The sequence below is a fragment of the Melanerpes formicivorus genome, unplaced genomic scaffold (genome assembly GCF_026170545.1).
Source record: "Melanerpes formicivorus ecotype bairdi unplaced genomic scaffold, bMelFor1.0.p_v2 SCAF_24, whole genome shotgun sequence".
Lineage (NCBI taxonomy): Eukaryota > Metazoa > Chordata > Aves > Piciformes > Picidae > Melanerpes > Melanerpes formicivorus.
Genome location: NW_027142376.1, coordinates 5,084,412 through 5,098,784, shown reverse-complemented (window position 1 = coordinate 5,098,784; position 14,373 = coordinate 5,084,412). Strand labels below are relative to the sequence as shown.

General features: G+C 45.6%; 1 long non-coding RNA gene across 2 annotated transcripts in view; it reads right to left on the bottom strand.

Annotated features, from left to right (window-relative positions):
- Window positions 1-9,970: 9,970 nt before the first annotated feature.
- The window catches only part of LOC137448308 (uncharacterized), a 66,687-nt gene continuing 62,284 nt past the window's right edge, over window positions 9,971-14,373 (bottom strand). For both annotated transcript variants that reach the window (XR_010989046.1, XR_010989047.1), the window contains exons 2-3: window positions 11,868-12,043; window positions 9,971-10,098 (exon numbers count right to left, since the gene is read on the bottom strand). This is a non-coding gene — a long non-coding RNA (uncharacterized lncRNA). The remainder of the gene's footprint in view (window positions 10,099-11,867; window positions 12,044-14,373) is intronic.

Sequence of the window (14,373 nt, the reverse complement as noted above, 5' to 3'; positions counted from 1 at the left end):
CAGCTGAGCTCCTGGAAAGAAGTACTTCAGAGAACATTGTGGTTTACAACATTCCTCTACTACCTGAACTTCAGTATACCAACAAGACAGCACTTGAACTGTGCTGATTAAAAATGGGTAGCAGTCTGCGATGTTAGTGATCAGTTGTTCACACATAGAAGGTCAAAGGTTTTCCACATCTATCCATGAGGGGAGGGCTGTCATTCCAAAGACACAAGGCCCCCTCCCCTCAAGTGAAAAAAAAATAATATTATATTGTCTCCCTTTTTTGGTAGTAAGTGGCAAAACCATCTAGTAGAACATTCACTTAAACCTCTCAAGGTATCACCATTTACACACAGCTCCAAATTATTTCCTCAGTGAGCTAGTTTATGCTTAATAGGATTTGACACTCCTAAATGCTCTGCTGAACCACTACCAAGGTACAGATCTAATAAAGATAATTACCCTTACAAATTGGAAAGTACTTCTGAATGGACTTATTCAACCCTCAGAGTGTATCTGCTGCAGAAGTTTCTTCCAAAACACAGACAAACCTGTTATGTAAAGCACACCATTAAAAACAAATAAATAAAAGGCAGAATCTCTTGTAGGTTACATCTTTCCAATCATACTTCACTCCAGGAGCTGAAAATGCACTATTCAAATATTTACAAAAGTTTCAGAGGAAAAGAAAGGGAAGGGGGAAGGGCATCCACTTTCTTTCTAAACAACTCCAGTTGAGAGAAAAGCACCTATCAGTGCCTTGCACATCATCCTAGCGTATGAGAAAAAAACCTGCCCTGCCTGATGTGCAAGCTCTGAACAATGACATCTAGAAGCCACATAAAGCAGAGATGCCATCATCTGCCAACCATCAGCTCCTGTCAGGGTTCAACTCCTATTCTTCTCCTTCCTCCCTGGCAGGTTGTGTTTCTCTTCTAGTAGCAGCAACTAGATGTGACAGATGTCCTCACCCTCCTTGCCTTGTCACTCATTCTCTGCTTGAGCTGGAGCTGTCATATGGGAGGAGTAAGGGCAGCCTGATGAGTGGCACATCTAATACACGTGGTGCTCAAAAGACCTTCAGTGGGTATGAGCTGCCTTAACCTCACCAAGTCAGTGGAACTAAACCATTTGTAGTGCCAGCTGCAAAGTGACCCAGCTTCTTTGAAATTATTCAAAGCACCTCTCCTTGCAGAGAGAGAGACAATTTTACTGAACCAAGGGGATAAACTGTACAAGGCTTTAAGCTTCTTCAAGTTTTCTTATGACTTTACACTGTTGCCTCCTCTCTTGCTACTGTGGTGACTACAATCTTGGCTCTTGTGTTTGTCCACCCAGCTGTAAACATAACTTGCTCCTCAGTTAAGGATAGCTCCTTGGGAAACAGACCAGATCATTTTCTGAAAGTGAAATTACATCTGGGGTTTTTTCCAGCTTTATCTACTAATCTAATAAACCCCCTATGCTCACAAAAGTTGTCTCTCTTCCATCCTTCAGCAACCATGACTACTGCATAACCACCAAAGGATGCTTTCTGTTTATGATCTTGCAATGTTAACTAATTTCTGTTGCAGACTACTGATCCAGTTTTGGCATGGAATGGAGAAGAATCATAGAGTGGCCTGGGCTGGAAATGACCTTCAAGATCATCCAGGTCAAACCCAACCTGCATGGACAGGGACACCTACTAGATCATGTTGCTCAAGATTCCATCCAACCTGGCCTTGAACACTTTAAAGAGTTGGAGCCTTCACAGCTTCTCTGGGCAACCTGTTCCAGTGCCTCACCACCTTCATGGGGAAGAATTGCTCCCTAATGTAAGATCCCTATTAACCTTGCAGTTATTAATCTGGTGCTTCTCTGAAATATGAGAGATATGGTGAAAGCAAAATTAGTCTCTCTGTAAAGTTCTGCACCATCCCCCAAAATTTGTTTAGCAACTTCTGTTTTTGAACTGCACTGACCCAGGTCAGTATTAATATACAGTCATCATGGATGAGATTTAGACTGTCTGTGTTGAGGCACCTGTGTGTAGGCCAGTGACAAGCAGAGTCCCTCAGGGATCAGTCCTGGGACCTGTCTTATTCAACATCTTTATCAGTGACATGGACAGTGGCATTGAGTGCACCCTCAGCAAGTTTGCTGATGACACCAAGCTGTGTGGTGCAGCAGACACGCTGGAGGGAAGGGAGGCCATCCAGAGGGACCTTGACAGGCTGGAGAGGTGGGCACAAGCCAACCTCATGAAGTTCAATAAGAGCAAGTGCAGGGTCCTGCATCTGGGTCGAGGCAATCCCAGGCACAAATCCAGGCTGGGCAGGGACTGACTGGAAAGTAGCCCTGAGGAGAGAGACTTGGGGGTGCTGGTGGACAAAAAGCTCAACATGAGCTCTCAATGTGCACTTGCAGCCCGCAAAGCCAATCAGATCCTGGGCTGCATCAGGAGAAGTGTGGCTAGCAGGTCGAGGGAGGTGATCCTCCCCCTCTACTCAGCCCGGGTGAGACCCCACCTGGAGTACTGTGTCCAGTCCTGGAGCCCCTATTACAAGAGGGATGTGGAGGTGCTGGAAGGTGTCCAGAGAAGGGCCACAAGGATGATCAGAGGGCTGGAGCACCTCTCCTATGAGGACAGACTGAAGGAGTTGGGGCTGTTCAGTCTGCAGAGGAGAAGGCTCCCAGGTGACCTAATTGTGGCCTTCCAGTATCTGAAGGGGGCCTACAGGAAGGCTGGGGAAGGACTTCTCAGGATCTCAGGTAGTGATAGGACTAGGGGGAATGGAATGAAGCTGGAGGTGGGGAGATTCAGGCTAGATGTGAGGAGGAGGTTCTTCACCATGAGAGTGGTGAAACCCTGGAATGGGTTGTCCAGGGAGGTGGTCGAGGCCCCGTCCCTGGGGGTGTTTAAGAGCAGGCTGGATGAGGCTCTGGCCAGCCTGATGTAGTGTGGGGTGTCCCTGCCCATGGCAGGGGGGTTGGAACTAGATGATCCTTGTGGTCCCTTCCAACCCTGAATGAAACTATGAAACTATGAAACCTGCCTTGTAGCTGCACTGAACAGAATCAGAGTATCAGAATATCGCAGTATCACTAAGATTGGAAGAGATCTCGAGGATCATCGAGTCCAACCTGTCACCACAGACCTCATCACTAGACCATGGCACCAAGTGCCACGTACAATCCCCTCTTGAACACCTCCAGGGATGGTGACTCCACCACCTCCCTGGGCAGCACATTCCACTGACAAACGACTCTCTCGGTGAAGAACTTTCTCCTCACCTCAAGCCTAAACTTCCCCTGGCACAGCTTGAGACTGTGTCCCCTTGTTCTGGTGCTGGTTGCCTGGGAGAAGAGACCAACCCCTTCCTGGCTACAACCACCCTTCAGGTAGTTGTAGAGAGCAATGAGGTCACCCCTGAGCCTCCTCTTCTCCAGGCTAAACAATCCCAGCTCCCTCAGCCTCTCCTCACAGGGCTGTGCTCAAGGCCTCTCCCCAGCCTTGTTGCCCTTCTCTGGACACGTTCAGGTGTTTCGATGTCCTTCTTAAACTGAGGGGCCCAGAACTGGACACAGGACTCAAGGTGTGGCCTAACCAATGCAGAGTACAGGGGCACAATGACCTCCCTGCTCCTGCTGGGCAGACTGTTCTTGATGCAGGCCAGGATGCCATTGGCCTTCTTGGCCACCTGGGCACACTGCTGGCTCATGTTTAGGTGGCTGTTGATCAGCACACCCAGGTCCCTCTCTGTTTGGGAGCTCTCCAGCCACTCTGACCTCAGCCTGTAGCTCTGCATGGGGTTGCTGTGGCCAAAGTGCAGCACCCGGCACTTGGACTCATTGAATGCCATCCTGTTGGACTCCGCTCATCGGTCCAGTCAGTCAAGGTCCCTCTGCAGAGCCCTTCAACCCTCTAACTGACCAACATCTGCTCCCAACTTGGTGTCATCTGCAAACTTGTTGATGACTGACTCAATCCCCTCATCCAGATCATCAATGAAGATGTTAAAGAGGACGGGGCCCAGCACTGATCCCAGGGGGACACCACTGGTGACTGGCTGCCAGCTGGATGTGGCACCATTCACTACCACTCTCTGGGCCCGGCCCTCCAGCCAGTTCCTAACCCAGCACAGAGTGTTGTGGTCCAAGCCACGAGCTGACAGCTTAGCCAGCAGTTTGTTGTGGGGGACGGTGTCAAAGGCCTTGCTGAAGTCCACGTAGACCACATCCATAAGCTTCCCCACATCCACCAGACGGGTCACCTGATCATAGAAGGAGATCAGGTTGGAGAGGCAGGATCTGCCCTTCCTAAATCCACGTTGGCTGGACCCGAGCCCTTGGCCATCCTTCAGGTGCGCAGTTATTGCCGCCAGGATAATCTGCTCCATCATTTTCCCTGGCACTGAGGTCAGGCTGACTGGCCTGGAGTTTCTGGGTTCCTCCATCCAACCCTTCTTGTGGATGGGGACCACACTGGCCAGTTTCCAGTCATCTGGGACCTCACCGGTGAGCCATGACTGGAGGAAAATGATGGAAAGCGGCTTGGCCAGCTCATCTGCCAGCTCTCTCAGCACCCTAGGATAGATCCCATCCACTCCCATGGACTTGTGAGTGTCCAAGTAGCTCAGCAGGTCCCAAACTAATTCATCATGGATTTCTGGGGCATTACACTGCTCCCTGACCCCATCACCCAGCTCGGGAGGCCACTCATCCTGAACTTCTGCCTTGCTGTTAAAAATTGAGGCAAAGAAGGTGTTCAGAACCTCAGCCTTTTCCTCATCTTCAGTCACAGCGTTCCCCTCCAGGTCCAAAATCTGCAGTCTTGGAAGCTTGACTACCCTACATTCTCTCTCCCACAAATGGACCTTGAGCTTTCAGGGGAGCGCAGCTACCGTATACCCTTGACTGATGAATGGTACCGTCTCTGTCAGGGAAGGTCGTCCTCTTTGACCGAGCGCGCACCTTCGGGAGGGACACATATGGAGCGGTAAGGGAGGAAGGGGACACCCACCTAGCCAGCCAGATCAGCCGAATCAACCCTGGAGATCAATGGGGTGACAGATGTCGCAGCCAGATCGCCCTCACATCCAATCACTTCTCTAAGAGGTTCACAGGGACTGTATCACCTTATTTCTCCAACACATCCAGTCTCCTCTGCACTGCTGCTCTCTGCCAAAATATTCATTGGTTTCACCAATCTGATATTGTCCACAAATTCAGGCAGAGTTCACTCTCCCCCTGTTTCTTAATGAAAACTCTAAATAATATATGCCCCAGCACTGATTCTTGTAGGATTCCACTGCCAGCTTGGGCTTTGTGTTGCTGCTCCATGTTTTAAGCCCAATAACCCAGCCAACTTTCCATTCATTTTATTACCTGCTTATCTGTTCTCTGTGTCATCAGTTTACCTGTTACAAGATTAGAAAACCATGTTAAAAGACCTAAAATCAGGTTATACAGCATCCATAGATCTTTTCTTATCTACAGAGACATTCACCACATCTTAGAAGGCTGTCAGGCTGGTTAGGTATAATTTGGACTTGGAAACTTGGCTGGAAATTGCTTGCCTTAAGGATTTGCTCCATTACCATCCCAGCTGACTGACCTTCACTTTCCGGCCTCATGCTCTTCTTGAATATGGGTGTGGTAACTGCCTTTCTTAAAGCTTTTTTTATTCCCTCCCCTACCCTGTTGCCATCGCCTTTGAAACATGTTAGAGAGTGACCTCAAAATGACATTGAACAGCTCCCAGAGATGCATTTTATCTGGTCCCATGGACTTGTTTAAGCTCAATTAGTTTAAGCACTCCTTATGTCATGGGTTTGAGAGGAAGGCCCAGCCTTCTTCCCCCCCACAAAGAGAAAAAGGAATAAAACCCACAGCTAGCCACAGCCGGAGAAGCAAAGGGAATGCTATATTTATAATCAATTTTAGGGAGTGCAAGGTATATACACAATTTATGGTATTTACAATATATATATACAAGAAATATATATATAAGTAATACAGGAACGAAATTCCCCTCCCCCTTCTGGAGGAGGGTTCCCCCCCGTACCCTCTTCTCTCCCCTTTTTCCCCCAAAGAGGGTTAGAAAGAGAGAAAAGGAGCAGTTGTTAATTAAAGCAAAGTGTTAGTAGGCCACGCTTATCTGTCCAAGGTCAGTCTGGCAGAGAGCCCAGGAGCGGACCAGCTGGAAGAGGGAGCAGGGAAGAATCGAAACTGAGGAAAGTCTCAGTCACACTCAAAACTTAAAGTTGCACTCTACCAATCTACCAATGAAATTCATTTAGACCTATCTTTTGTTTACAAAACATTCAGCCATAGTGTCCCAGTACTGTCCTTCTCTTAAAGGCACAGCCTCAAATGGTCAGACCTTACTTTCCCTTGGATAATACTTCACTCCCTCAAGTCCTGCTAATATACACAGGAAACTGCAAGGCCAAAGGGCAGACCTTACCAGTGAAAAGAGCAAGCTAAGGACAGAGTACCCTAGCCATTTTCCTGTCATTTTTCACTGTGTGCCCTGGTCCACTGAGCTGCAGGCTCACATTTTCCTTAACCTTTCCTTCAGTACCAACATACTGGGGAATTTCTTGCCACCCTTCACAGTTCCAGGTGATCTGATTCCAGCAGAGTATATTGGAGTTGTTGTCACATTTTGAGATTACAAGAACACAGGAGTGTGGATGTGTGTTTCAATTAGCATGTCAGTTTTGGTTGGTTCAAGGAAGAAAAAAAAAATCTCTTTGTTTTGCATGTCTAGTTGAGGAAAAGCTCTCTTCCACACTCACTCCATTAGAGTTTCTCGGGGGGTTTGATGTGGCTTTTCAACCTCCCCTTTGGCCAGCTGTGGTGAAGAGGTTATTAAATTTATGAATATGAAATATGACTTATGAAAATATTATTTTTATTATCAAACTATTAATAACCGATGAATCACCAACTTATATACATGTTCTAGTGTACTTTCGTGAAATACATTCCACAAGTGGCTTAATGTTATGATTAGAACTTAATTGAACTATCTATAGACCCTTTCTATATTTACATAACGAAGGGTGCAGTTCCACCGCTTGGCCACTAGATGGCGACTCGGCGGGACGCGGGTGGCTTCTGGCTATACACAGCAATATTACAATCTTTCTATGCGTCAGCGCTTACACTGCTAGACGCGGATACTTTGAACTGAGTGCTAATGGATGGAAAACACGTGGAAGATATTCGATTCCCTCCAGACAACAGGGATCAGTCCTGGTCAGGGTCAGCCTGTGGGGTCGGCCCTCAAAGTCGGCTCACACAGCAGGGTGGGATGACGGTGGCCAGTAGGTGGGCTTGGACGATGCAGCAGCAGGCAAAGCTATGGGGTCGGCCCAACCATGGCGGTTCTCGGGGCTCATGCAAACAGCCTCAGGGAGAAAATGTGGCTGCGTTAGGCGGCGGATTCTCGTTTACTGAGCTTAAAGGAGCAGCGGGACTCTCGGAGTGGTCCTGGGTTCAGTGCAATATAGGTACAAAAAATGCCTTAGTCTTCGCTGAGATTCACAGGGCTCAGAGCAGCACACGTGTTAGCTCCTTTCCCGCTACGGCGGGGCTAGGCATACGTGGACTTGGTTATCGATCAAGTCCCTTCTCCCCGGCAACTGGGCAAATCTTACCCTCGGGGGTCAGTCCAGTCCTCTGGTGGCACGGTGGGCTCTCCCGGTCGGTACGACTGGCTCTAGCAACGCTGGACTCTTCAGAAACAGCGAAGGTCCTCCCTCTGTGCTTCTCACCATGCAGGGGCTTTCAGTATGCGTGCATGTATAACAGAAGCTAACAACAATAAGCTCAATGGCAAAGCCTGCAGCTCGAGAGTTGCTCTCTCGAGCAAGCACAGAGACAAAGTGAATGGGAGGGGGCAACTTATTTACCAACTGGGGTGACACTTATAGATTCCTTGAGGCTGGGCTTGACCAATGGGCACTCTCATAAACAACTGGCTTCAGCCTATAGAAAGCGTGACACTAGAATTATGCCCATACTTGGTGTCAGCACGAGCACTGCATGCGCTGGGTGCGTGCAAGCCTGGCTAATGCCTTGGCTTTTGTCTTCCTCCAAGGGAGGGGGAACTTGTCCACATGCTGGGACAAGATTCAATATCTGGGCATAATGTGCCTTCACCACACCAGCCCAGCAGTAAGGTGGAAGTGGGAAGACATAAGCTCCCTCAAGAGATGTAAAAAAGGGTAACTGCCTCCAAGGTGTGTACATCACCATTGTGTGCAACAGGGAATCACATAGCTACCACTTATTTCTTCACTTAAATGCTCTGTTCACTCATCTTAATATTGATTTCTGTTGCAGCAGGAAAAAATCTGAAGAAAGCAGATGATAATGCAATCTGCCCCTGCTACACACACACTCCACAACAATGCTTGGAGGCCTGCATTATCCAGAGCTGTTAAGCAGGAACCTGAAACTGTAGTCAGTCTTGCATAAAGAGTTAGAAATGCTGCACTCTCTTTAAATCGATTTGTCACTGAGCTCACCAGAGTCTCTGGAGAGAGGCATTAGGGCAGACTCAGAAAAGGCTATTGAATCATTGTTTCTCCAACAATGGTTTTCAGTTATAAACAAAGCAAGTGCTCCACTCTGCAAACCCTTACTTGTGTGGCCTGTATGCGCAAACCCTACTACAGACAAAGGGTGAAGGGAAAGGTTTACCAAACGGTGCATGAGGCTCTCTTGAATTTACAGGGGCTAGGGACTTGAGTTAACTGTCAGGTTTCCAGGCTGTGACCTTCAGGAAGAAAATCTGTAACGCACGCTCTTTGAAGAAGAAAAAGCTAAAACTAGATCAGAGTCATTGCAATCAACCAACAAATGAGTCACCTTCTTCCTGCAGATATTGAAGGTCAGGCTTGTGGGGCTCTGAGCAACCTGATCCAATTGGGGACATCACTTATCACTGCAGGGCCATTGGACTAGATGACCTCTAGAGGTTCCTTCCAACCCATTTCATTCCATGATTCCAAGTGGTGAAATGTGTTTGGGAAGGACCACTTCACACTGTACCCTGGGTTTGGCTATAAGAGTAGCTCAGCTGGCTTTTTTGAGCATGAGAAATACCCAGAGAGTTTGTATAGCTCAGGGTAAAATGGCCTGTTGGACAGTAAAGTTTTGACAGCCAGTATGACATAGTTTCCTGTTCGTTGTTCTTGTATTGTCATCTTCTTCTAGTGCCTAGCAGGTGCATGGCCCTTTACAGAGAAGTGAAAGTGATGCAGAGGGACTCAACTCTTCAACGAGTGAAAGCAAGAGAGTGTGGGTTTGGCATGTAAGGTAAGAAAGATAACATTAAAGGTATCTGTTTCAGATGCTCACTGTGGGCAAATTTGTGTGTCTCAGAAAGTAGTGAAGGGGAATAAGCACTCTCCTCATCTGTTTGTCAGAGAGATCTGTACAAGAAATAGGCAAGGAATTGTCTGTGGAAAAATCATTTGGGCACAAGTGGTGAACCAGGGAGGCAGGTTTGGAAGACCCTGCAGTCTTTAACCCACAGGGTGGAATATTTCAGCTAAAAGGTAACAGGTATGCAGCTAGTCCCTCTGAATGCTCAGCAGGTATTGACAAGACCCCTGAGAGGGCAATGTAACACTGAAGGCAATCTGTGCTTCAAAAGGTGGAAGCAGCTATAGCACAGATTAAACACCACACCTGTCACAAATTCCCCTCAAAAGAAAAATCCCACTCAGATTGTGTTCTCATCTATTGTGAGGGCAGCTGCATGGAAGGGAGGAGAGAAAGGACCAGGCAATAGGGTGGCTCTTTGTGATATGTGACCCAAGCAGGTAAATGTAATAAAATGTGAGACTTCATGACCCATGTGGCCATGAATATCTTACAAGAAGGGGAACGCCTGCATGAGAGGAAATCAAGAGCTTTCCTCAGAGACTGCTTATATGAAAGAAAAGAAGAAATCCCATAAAAAGGTTTAATAAACAAACTCACAACAAAATAGTATGGCTCCATCCATCCATGAAGCATATTAACATCAAGCCTATTCCAGGGACAACTGGAAGGTTTACTTTAACATCTCACCAATCTTGCAGAATGACAAAATCAGTCAAAAAAATTTCCCTGTTAATTAAAAGAGAGAAGAAAACCAAGCAGTTAGAAGGCAGAACATCCAGAAACTGTACAGTGTTAAAGAAAGGGATGCATCCAGAATGCCATTAGGATTCCAGTGTACGGTTTAATTAACAATAACTATCCACCCCCCGTTTTACTGCTAATGTAATCTCAGAAGCATTACACTAATTCCACTTGTAGATTTTATGGTAACATGTTAAATTGAAATGGTCTGAGTACGCTTCACTATACCTCCAATGTGGATTTAGTAAGGCAATTACAGCTTCATCAAGCAGGAACTGATTATTAACTTTTTGTTTGCCTCCAGATGTCAATATTTGGTAAAGAATGGTGAATTCTAGAAAAGACAATCTGCCCAAGAATCTCCACGTCTAAAAGCAGCTTATTGCCAGTGTTACTGTGTTCTGCAGCTGTATAAATAGAACATTTTTGCCTCTTGCTTCAAGAACCAAGCAGCAAAGAAACAAAAGCAACTTGCACTGAAAAAAAACCCCAACCACTCAGTAACCTCCAAACCCTTCCCAAGGCCTAATACATTCAGAGAGAGAGATGTGGAGCATGTAGAGCTTCTACCAACTAATTGAATGGCTTCCTTCTACATTGCTTCAGACCAAGCACTATTGATTAATGGTTAGCCTGTGCAGCAGTGATTTATTTTGTCCTGTCTCAAAAAAACAGAGAAACAAAAGCCTGCACGTGACAGGAGCTTCACAGCTTCGTCCTCATAACCTGCTTGTTCTAATCCACAAATCTGAACTTGTGCTGTATCACACTACTAATGGAATAATCAGGGCCCTCACACCTAATAAAGTACAACTTTATTAACTTAATTCAAGCAATTCCCTGGTGCATGTGCAATTCTTGAGCTCTGTTATGATGGTTTTAATGAGGAGAGCAAATCTTTTGCTAGTTAAGTGCCAAACGTGCTGCGGCTTTAAAGTTTTTCTTCTACTTTCATTAACAAGCTTCCTTTCCAAAATAGCTGCGTGCATGTAAACAGTGAGCTGGGATCAGCATATCCAATTAAAGATCCTCACACAATCACAGCATGCCATGGGAACAGCAGTTCAGAATGGATTTTGATATTACTGGTAGAAACCCTAGTTTCTTCCTCTGAAATGGAATAAAACACTATTTTACATTACAGATAAGTTAACTCATTGCCAGAATATCCTTCTTAATTGCCCTAATGATAACAAGCAACACAATCTTCCTCACGTGATGGAAGACTGTACAAAAATCTAGCTTATTTCCACTTTAGTGATGGAGAATCACAGAATGTTAGGGGTTGGAAGGGACCTCCAGAGATTTTGGAGTCCAGCCCCCCTGCCAGAGCAGGATCACCTAGGGCAGGCCACAGGAACACATCCGGGTGGGTTTTGAAAGCCTCCAGAGGACAACATTTGTAAGCTTATAACTATAAATTAGAGGAAATGCAGTGGAAATGAATGTGAAAGCTGGGGTCTCAGTTCAGACCTAAATGTTATGGCTAGCTGTGGATCAAACAACAAGTCTAGTCTCCTGCTTCTAGACTCAGTAGGTTTTCTGCCTCTCAATGAAAGCAAATCTAAAAAGCCAACCAACCAGCCAACCAACAACCAAACAAGAAGCCACACATGCTTTGCTTTCTAAAAGAAAAAGGAAAATCCAACAACAAAACAAACAGACAAACATAAGCACAACAGCAATGAAAATAAATAACCAGCTACCATTTTAAATACATTTCACCCTAATGGATGTCCTGAATTCAAACATACTTGATAAAAGAAGCCATTAGTGCTTGTAGTATCCTTTCTTCCTGGATGAGTCTCTTTTCCAGCTGATCTGATAAACAAAGGAGATGGGAAACAGCCTGACTTTGTTTCTGGCTTGACTTTGTGCATTGTAACACCCCAAAAGCCTCCATTGTGCCACACTTCAATCAACTTGACATCTGTAATAAAGCACAAGTTATACTTTACTTCTATTAAAACACTTTTCTGCTCCCAGGATCACACCAGGCAAACTCATAGACTGGTGCTGCCAATAGCTCTGCTCTGCTGTATACAGGAAGTAGGATCGATAAACACTCACCTGTCAGCTTTTCACATTTCTATTAAAAGCAAGACATGCACTACTTCCTGAGTCTCTGAAGTAAAAGGACTAGTACACACACAGAAACCTTTTCTTAATTAGCTAAAGTCTTGCTTTAGGCATTAGCTTAACGCAAAATCCTGCAGAAAAGACTTTTGGGCCTCATATTCTGGAATAGCTCCTCTGAACTCAAGAAGCCACATCCTCAGCTCATATAAATCACCACCACCTCACTGACAGCAGCTGAGCTTAAACAACATGCAGAAGCTAAGGAGCTTGCTCAAAGAAAGCTGCTGTGATGTTGATTTGGGTGCCGAATAGCAACGTAAATTGGGCACGGGAGGGCTCAGCTTAGCTTTCCTCCATTTTTGACTCGAGGTTTAAGAAGTGGGTGCATAGAGTTGCCTAGATTTGATCAGCAGATTGTACTTCTTTTACTGAGAAGTTCCTATTCAGTAGAAACAGTTCCAGTGATCACTTCTAATACAAAACATAAATATTATTGGGTTTGTTTTGAGGAAATGGATGAAATGCAACCGTGAGAGAGCTTTGCCGATGCAAGAGCGAAAATCTGTGCACAGGGAACTAATGAAACTTCCCCTGAAATACTGCATACTTCCTTGATCATCCATGATGAGAAAGAAGGATCTGTCACACGAATGGGTGCAGTGAAACACTTCTAGCATGATCAGAGGAATTAAAGCCACTTTCAGAGGAATTAAAGCCGCTTTTTTTTTTTTTTTCCCCCAAGAGGAAACTAAAGAATTTGGCTAAGCAGGCCTAGCCAGAGGGAGGATAAGGGGGGCTATGATAGTGGTCTATAAATATATTAAGGAGTGCAAGAAAGGACAGTAGAGAATGAAAAGAAACAATCAGATGAATTACATTGGTACAAGAACTAATAGGCATAAACTTGGCCAGATAGGTTTAGACTGGAGATTAGAGCAATGTGCCCAACCCCTAGAGCCATGAGATTTTCCAACAGCAATGAAGCCAAAACACTTGCAGGCACAATTCTGCAGATGCTGCCATGGTACACCCCTCCTTCTCTTCTCTTACACTTCATATTACCAAGGATTCAGGCAAATAACACTTGAATTCAAGTGTACGCCGAGACTGAGAATTCAAGTGAACCCCAAACCTGAAATGTAGTAAGTTTATAATTTGACTCCTAATAAGTATGAGAGCTAAAAAGTAATCTGAAGTGCCTCCTAACTTCCAGCCTGCTGAGCAGGCACTGCTGCTGAAAAAATGATTCTCAGCATGCTCTGCCAGGATATCCAGGAGCTAACTCCTCTATTCCCGAGGTCACATTCTTTGTGGTTGTGTTGCCAGACAGAAAGATTAGCCGAAAGCCTGTAAGTGTCATGTCTGAATTCATAGGCTCATTGCGGATGAGGATTTCAAGAGCAGGTGGTCAGCTCATTCAATCCTGATTCACGTCAGCAGGTCTTCTCCTTCCTCGAGAGGTTTCTGCCTGTTCTCTCTTGCCCATTTCTCTGGTTGGGGAGGAGTGTGCCCAGCCCTTTGAGAGCTTACCACATGCACTCTTCCATGCTTTTGGTCCAGTCTCTCTGCAACAAAAATCTGCAGCTGTTCCAGAGATGAAGAAATAGGCTTAGGGCAGGGACTAGACAGATCTGAAACTGTTCTCTTAATTTACAGAACCTTCACCATTGACATGCAGACCAGGAGAGCTGCAGGTGGAATGGAAAAGAGAAAGTAGGGAAGAAAAGGCATGGAAAAGCACTACACTTTCTCCCTCCTTATATAATTTCAGGAGCAGCCAAGGTGACTGATGGTGACCTAAGAATAAGTTTACGCTGACATTACAATTGGCAATGTCAGATAGCAGTTAACAGCAAATTGTCATTAAGCAGCCCTCTGTGACAGAACTTTGTGTCAGTGGCCAAACCCACAAGACTTCATAAAACTCCACAGTTTAGTTTTGACATTAAAAACATGAACCAATAGGAAAAAAATTTACATCGCAGGTTCTTAAATTTTGTGGGGGTTTGGACTTTGTTTTTTCTTTTTCTTCCCCCCGCCCCCCCCCAGTGGGAGTGGCTTCATATTTCTCTGGCTGAATTCCCAAACTTCTTTAACATTATCTGCTTTAAATTCCAGTCTGAAAGCAACACACAACTTCATTTCTTTTCTAAGCTTGCAAATCTTCCACCTCTTCCTGCA